Genomic DNA, 8,322 nt, shown 5'->3' with positions numbered 1-8,322 from the left:
AGTAGTTTTTGGAACCAACACAGTGGGTACAGCAACCAGGACCGGGGGCAGATCATTTCATGAGTGCTGTGTCCGCTCCCCTGTGCAGCAGGCTCCAAACTGTCAGTGATAGGAATGGCGAGGGCCTGAGTTTGTGCCCTGCCCCGCCGAGCTAACAGATCGTGCCTCGGACCTGCAGGCTCAGCCTCAGTGCTGTGGGAAGGCAGCTACACGGATGGATCCCGGCCAGGGCTGCTGGTGATGGGGAGGGGTTTCCTCCAAAATACCTAGTGCAGTGGGTGCACATTGGTCTGATGGGACAGAGGAGAATAATCTTGAGGTCTCTAATGTAAAAAGTTGTGTGTTTTTCTAAAAGGGATGATAAGAAGAGATTTAACAGGGCGCGCTAGAAAACTGCAGAGCCAAATGAGGATTTTTGTATTCAGTATGCTATAGAATTTCTAAGTCAGGAATATAATTACCTATTACATTGTTCAAGGAGGTTATAATTTTCTATGAAGATCCATATGTCTTTTCTGTAAAGCACAAGGGAAATACAGATGCTCTGGCAAGCTTGCTTTATTCCCTTCTCGCAGAATACTGTCACCAGAGTCATTTCAGGATTTATTTGCGTCAGCAAAACAGAGAGCATATTGGTCTCATATAACTGCCTGCACAATCTTCTTATGAAGCTTTGGATTCTGACTCAGGGTAGTAACTCCATCGCATGTTAAGAACCTTTATGTGGACTTCCCCACCGCAGGACACATTGCCAGCAGTGGATAAGAATTAGCACCAATAAAGGGCATTGTTAGCTATAGCAGACCCAAATTAAGTCAAGCTACTTAAGCACAAAAAATGCAATCCAAGAGTGCTGCAGTCAGCTCCCATTTACCCACAGTGGCAGCAAGAGTTACAGGGTGCCTCCTTGTCTGAGCCTGTTTTCTTGAGTTCTGCTTTTGGGCATGAGCTGAACTTCTCGGAACTGCTTAATGCCTCTTCCCCTCCCAAACTGAGCCAGACACCAGAAACTTCATGTGTCTCGGCCCAGATCCTCCAAAGGGGTCTGCCCTACTGAGCAGGTCTTTGAAAATATCTGATATATGATGAAATGGGGCTCCATGTTGAATTATACTTAAGGCATGTGCCATCACCACCTCTTATGGATTACTTTAATGTCTTGGCCCCTCCCTGGGTATCTAAAAATGTTGAAACATCTCCCTTGCTAGATCAACAACTCCAGTCTCCTGTGAGAGTGCCCTAAGTACCCCACGAGGAGTAGAAGCATCTTTTCTTTCCTGCTGAAGGTCTGCCACTGCAAAGCAAGAAATTCAGGATTCATTGGCACGATTGTAGCCTGCTGCCCTCGAGAAGAAAAGCTCTTTGGGTGTGCCATGCTCAGTAGGGAGGAAGCCATTTTGTAAGGCCAGTGAGTAGGATGATGTGACAGGGACTTTGAAGGACAGGGACTGAGCTCAAGCAGTTCCCTGTCTGCTGCCATCTAGACAGCTGGGAGAGCACAGTTTCAAACATGTTTCCTACTGAGCATCCAGATCCTTTCTGACGTGACTGAGTCTTCCATGTCCAACAAAGGAGGGAGGGGAGGTAACAGTTCTGGCCTTTGGAGTGAGGACCAACCCCCAAGCGCTAGGTGCTGCAGTGCCTGAATCTTTTATTGGGTTTTGCCCTGAATAGCTGAAGGAGAACAAGCCTTATTGATTTATTCCATTGCACAGTGGAACAAGTCAATGGGAGTTATCCTTTTAAGTCATTTAGCCACCCCTGAAAATCCAAATCAATAATCTCTAAAGAATGTCCTTAAAGTAAATCCAGGATATTCAATGCAAAACCTGCACAGCCCATCATATATTTTAGTCTAGCCACCATTTGAGGGTTTTTTCAGTTAAATTGCTTGCATGAAAAAGCCCACAAACAGCAGCCTGTGTACTAAGTCTGTGTACTAATTGAGTTTATTACTGTGACATGTCCCTGTGCCCTTTTCATATATGCAGATTACATACACTAAACACAGACCCTGATGTAGGCTCAATTTAAGATGAAAGTGCTGGGTAGTTTGAATTGTTCAGTAATTACTCCTGGGGGCTTTGCATATGCTACATCTGCCATGTGTGTTTGTGCTATCTTTCATCCTCCTGCTTTCAACTGGATTCTGTACCACAGAGAGCACCAGGAATGTGGGAAACAGCTTTCACTGTGAAATACTTGGCTTTTGCCCCTGTGTCATGCTTACATGAGCTATAATAAGCTGATTTGTTGTGTGTACATAAGTCTTTTCCAAATGATTGTGCTTGGTGAGGAAAACTTTTTTCTAAGAGCTTCTTTAATTTGTGAGTACAGGTCCCCTGTACGTATGGTTCATATGAGCAGAGCTTTATGAGATGTGATTGAATTTAAACAAAAGAGAAAGGTCACTATCTTTTTATGCATTATAATCTTGTGCTGGACCACAGCGAAGGAGGCAGGACTAGATGAAACTCATCCTTGAGAGCAGCCCACTGCAATGGCCATGAACCACTGGAATCCCCATAGAGAATGAACTGGCATTCAGGGACTGCTGTGTCTCTGTGCTGGCAACTGGCTGCGCGTGGTGCCTTGGTGTCATTCTCCCTGCAGCTCTGAGAAACAGTGACGGTCTCCTATTGCATCGTGCATTGCTGTACATCATGAAGTCATCTTGAGTCACATTGAAGTTGCAGGCAAGCTCCTCAGCATCAATCTAGCTCCCATGATGCCAGCGCACCTCTGCCGTAGAGCGGCCAATGGACTCTGGTAGCCTAAGACCTTCTGAGGTCTGTTAGAGCATTGAAATAACCTGCACAAGCTTGACTGCTTGCAGGCTGGGCAGCAGGCTGATGAGAGCAGCAGCAGAAGAAAACAACAAGTTTTTGAAAACCAGTAAAAATTTCTGCTCTAGTGAGTTTCCTTGCCTTTTCTGCATTGCATGAATATTCATTCTGAAGCTGACATGACGAGGGGAGCTTGATCAGCGGCAGGCTTAATCAAAAACAAAAACAATATTACCACATAAACTGCCTTTTAGCATTCTTTCCCGATGAGTGACATCTCTTAACTGACAGGGGTATTGCTAAGCAGAGCAGTGGGGATGAATATGCATGGCGGCGCCCACAGCCCCACGAACGCCCAGCAAGGTGGAGAAAGCCAGCGGAGGCAGATCCGGCTCCATACTGGAGAACAGCATTTCCTTTCCCTCTCCCCTGCCAGAATATAAGTAGAGGCTGACACCATGCCATAGAAACTAATGGAGTTTCCACATTCATTTTAACAGCAGGAGATGCAGTCTCTGAAGGCTTGTTTCCATGAGGTGATGAGAAATCTCGCTGCTAAAGTTGCAGGGATGTCAGAGTACTTGGCATTTTGCCATTTCAACTTCTTTCCTTCCCATCTGCTCCTAAAGAAGAGAAGGTCTTTGCCTGGTTCATCCATGCTCTGCCAGGGCGGGAGGGACCTCGGGGGGTGCAGCTCCAAAAGGAGCTGGCCCCTCAATATCCTGAGTGCCAGTGTAAATGCCCTGACTCCTCCGGGCATGTTAGCGCTAGCCCTCTGAACAGTGGTACTGTGTGGTCTGCAAGGCAAATGAAGGCTTGGGGGAGCACCCGTGGGCTTATTCTTTCTATGTAGATACATGCTCATAATCTGCAATGAGTTACTTCAAAAGGGGGGCTATTTCGAAAGCCAGATTTTCTGAAGAGCTGGGCTCTCTGACTGAGGCGCTTAGATGAAGTGGTCAGAGTGTTCAAAAGTGCTGAGCACTTGTTCTGGGCAGAAACTGCTGGATTCTGGGCACATGAGAAAATCTGGCCCTTAAAACTTCTTAACGACTAACTTAATGATGTCTGGCACTTCAGTTCCATTAGTTATTTCTCACAGTCTTTCTTCTCTCCACAACATCCATATTTAGCCAGAAAGAAAGAAAGTTAAAACCCCAAATGAATGAAACAACGAGCAAACATTCATGGCTGAAATCGCCTTTTTACTGCCAGGAAAAACGCAAGCGATAAAGCAGAGGCTTTGACCAGTTTTGTGACACTTTTATTTCTTGATGACATGGTAACTTGTGTACAGAGAGACATCTTGGACTCATCTTAAATATTTCAGAAGTTTTCTTTGGACGTTCAGTAGAGGGGGAGGAGAGCTTTAACTCTGAAATGAAAAGAAAAAAAGAGAAGACAAAAGGCAAAGGCACGGTGTGCTGCAGGGAGCAGTCTTTCTCTGGCAGAAGATGAGCTAAATCGTCTAATAGTTTTTTCCATCTGTATTTCCTTTGGTCCTACTGTGAGCAGATGGGATTCAGATCCAGCTGATCTTTCAGGATGGGGGCTGAAGGGGGCTGGGTGATACTGGAAGTAGAGCCCTGCTGCCGGCTCCATCAATTAATAGAGGCAGCGGGAAGAAGCTGACAGGAATAACACCCCTGTGGTGTTGCCCTCACTCTGCGGGATCCCGTGAAACATTTTTGCCGGCTCTCTGCAGAGCTGGATCCCAGCCAGGCTGTGAGAGCAAAGGATCAGCCGCTGTCTCAAGCACTGCCCTGTGCTAACCCACTGGATTTCCATGCAGAAATCCAAGTGAGAGTTAATGCCACTATAAGCAGCCTAAACTTTGGCCAGGCTTGCTCCCGAGCTGCTACTGCACAGCTGTGCGTTGCCTCGGCCAGTGCTGGGAAAGCAAGTCACTCATGGGGCAGCGCTGGCTGGGGGGCTCAGTGCGGCAAGCCAGGGCAGGGGGGCTGCTTGGGGGGGGGGGGCTCCAGGGTGGCCATTCCTGGGGGATGCACTGCTCACAGCTGCTCTGGCTGGTCAGTGCTCCCCAGGCTCCCAAAAAAGTACTTGGAAATTCTGTATCCTGGAGCTCGCAAAGTTTCCTGGCTCCTGAAGTCTGATTTTCCAGGAAAGGGGACAAGCTAAACCCTCCAACGGTTCGGTTTGCTGTTTTTCTTAAAATTATGGTATTGAAAACAATGCCAACGGTGTCAGACATTACCCCTCCCTGGGGGAGTATGAGGCAGGAGCCAAAAATGTGTTGTCACATAGAGCATTACCTGAGAATTTCATTTAACGAAAAAGGGCAGTGAAGAAGAAAGTTTCTGACTGTTTTAAATAGGAAGGATAGAGTATCTGTTCCCCTCCAACTTTGGCCTGTTAGTTTCAGAAACATCAGCTGTGGTGCTGATTTAGTCATCTGCATTCTGCAGGCTTTAATGGGATGCCAGCTCCTGATTTTATACACAAGTTTCTTGATAGATTGCCTATTTCAGCAGAAATTACTATTGTCAGCTTGGTGTTCGGGGTGTTAAAATCATCAATGTCACAATGTTCTAAATAGGTGATGCAAAATGTGACATCCAAAGAGAAGAGCTCAGAGGGCGTAACATTTGCCAAAAATTTACCGTCATTCAAATGCTCTGGGATCTGCAGTGAAACGAAGGCTGGGGTGGTGGGGGGAGAGAGGAAATCTTTCTGCATTATAACGAATAAAATGCTACAATGGAGTTTGAAGGTGCAAATCAGGCTATAACAAAACATGAGTGTGCATGCTTTCAACACCAAAATGACTTACTGGCTGCTAATTAAATCTCATTGCAAATGGGATTTCATTTTTATTTTTCGATGGAAAAAGTGGTTTTATTACATTTACTTGGCTGACAGCCAGGAATACGGCTCAATACGAATCAAGCAAAGTTAAAGGCCTTCTGCAGCAAAGTATGGCTTGTCTGGGAAGTATGAGTCATAAATGGAACCAGATGCAAAAAAAAAAAAAGAAAAAAAAAGAAAAAAAAAAAGGCTGTGAGAAGGTAGCAACTGTCCTCAGGCAGATGCTGATATTGGTATTTCTGATGTTTCCACCTCGCTGTGAAAAATTTACATGTGCATATTAGTGAACGGGTTGTTTTTCCAGGAAGATGGCAAAGGTCCACGCGGTCTGCTTCTATCTCTAGTTCATACCTAACACAAGCTACTTCCTTCTTGTGACTTGTTAAAACATTGTTCCCAGTGCTGCCTGTTTTGCTCCTGATTTCAGAGTGTTCCTTAACACATAAAGGATTCGCCTGTAGTCTATTCTTCATGGTCTGTGTGAATAGAGGCTGGTAGAACTGTGCCTTTGCTCTGGAAGAAACCCTGTGGGTGCTTTTCAACCTGCACCCCGAGCCTGTGGCCTGCACACACACAAGCCAGCCCCAGTGCCAAGAAAATGACGACCGATATGGCAAGAGAAACCATCAGGGGCCATCTTCTGCCAAGACCTTCGACGTCCTGTAGCAAGGCAACAGGTAAACAGGAGAGGACCAGAGTGGTGAACTGTGGGAGGGTGTGGGCAAACCGGGGGGGTATTTCAGCATTGTTAGCAGGGCTGCCAGCTCTTCGCCTTCAAGCTGCTGGTGCTGTGTGTCAAGAGCTCTCTGCAACCACAGAAAGAGCTACGTGCCTGTGCACCCATTGCTGTGTTGTGCACCCACAGCATAGGTGTGCTTTTAGCACAGAGGCCCACAAGTTTCTATGAGTTTCGCTTGTCGCAAGAGGTGCGGGTGCAAACACCGGTTGATAGGGTAGGCTAGTCTTCTTCACCCAGTGGCCAACACCAGATGAACACTCCACGAGCACATGGTGCCCTACTCCACACATCCTCCCACATCCCACTGCTCCTGCAGTGTGGGGCTGTTGGCATGGTCCAGGGCCATCACATTGCTCATCCCTGCCTTATCTCCTTGGATGTGGATCTCTGCTCAGTGGTGGGCAAGCTCCTTGGAAAACTTGGGAGGCATCTGATTCATGCTGTGCCTTCTTCTAGCAGGATGTCCAAGGGCTTTGTTCGTGTCCCCCACCTGGAAAAATAGTTGCTCGTACCACTGTCTGCTTCTTGGCAGGCTTTTTTCTTATATATTCAGACAAAGGCTATTGTATTAACAAAGTGGTCAGGTGATCCCAAACATCTCACCTTTTTTAATCCACAAAGCTTAGTAACTCACACACCTATGTCAGTGAAGAAGCATTTGGAATCAGTGTACGTGGGTACAGACTGCCCCAAATATCCAGCCACAGTTGTATCAGCTCCATTCTTCCTCACCAGAGTTTAAGCTGCTGCCCAGCTACAAGCTACTCTGACAGACACGTGAGCAGGCTGGAGCAGCTGAAGAGCAGGAAACTGATCAACTCACAACTCAGAGGTATGCTTACTCCCTCATTATCTTGGTGAAAAGTCAAACTACAGGCAAACATTACTTCTCAGGGTTTGCATTACAGCATACGTGCGATCCCTTGCACTTTAGGAATTCAGATTGCATGTCTGAGTTGGAAACGTTATTTCCTTCTTCTGCACCTTCTTTTGCACCTGGTTTCTGCTGGCATCTGGGATCCTAATGATAGAGGAGAGTTGGCTGTTAGTAATGTTGAAAGCGATACCAGAGACCGAAGCAAAGAAGAGAGCTGCTTTGAGAAGCAAAGAAAGGCTGTTGCTTTGTATCCACAGAAATCCTTCGGGAAGGTAATGGGAAGCTCAGGAGACTGCCACTGGGATGAAGGAGAATCTGTCACCTTGGTGGGGAACCCAGAGCTCAGCTGAAGGATGGGACAGGCCGTGTAAGCTGAATGGATAAAAATGTATACCTGCAGTAAAACCAACCCCATAATACACAATGCTACTTAAAAGCAGCTAGATTTTGCAATTCTTGCTCACACTGATGACATCAATGGGATTACTTAAGTGAGCGGGTGTTTATTAACATGAATAAGGGCTGTGCTATGCAGCATTAAATGCACCCCAGTTGGGCTGGGGGTTGGGGAGTTCATGTTCATGACTAATGCTTGGTGCTTGCTAAGAAGAGCTGGGAGTGCCAGAATGGAGCTTCCAGCTCCTGGGGGGAAAGGCACTGCTTTCTGTGCATTAATTGTGCTTGCCTTGCTCGTTGTGAAGGAAAAACTGAGCTCTCCAGCATACCCTCCAAAGGCTTCCTACCTCAGGAAGAGCTGTGGGAGGTTTTGTGTGCAAATGCTCCATGTGAAGAAAAGACCGAGAGGATGGAAAAACTGTCTCTGTACCAAACTCCCACAGAGAAAAATTCCAGGAGGGGGGTTGGTCCTACAAAGCTGGAGGTATGCACTTAACTTTACACACCCAGAGAGGCCCCGTTGACTAAACATATTCAAAATCATCGTATGGTCTGCGCCTTAACTTGTAAGCTCTTTTAGTCACAGATTTTGTCTGCCTCTTTGTCCAAGATTTTGTTTCAGACAGTGCATCCTTCCAAGCACAACACTCGTAGCAGGGTAATGGGTGACCCTATTTCTATAGTGCTGGAAAACCAGC

Source organism: Gallinula chloropus (assembly GCF_964237585.1).
Source record: "Gallinula chloropus genome assembly, chromosome: 3".
NCBI lineage: Eukaryota > Metazoa > Chordata > Aves > Gruiformes > Rallidae > Gallinula > Gallinula chloropus.
This window is presented reverse-complemented; position numbering follows the sequence as displayed.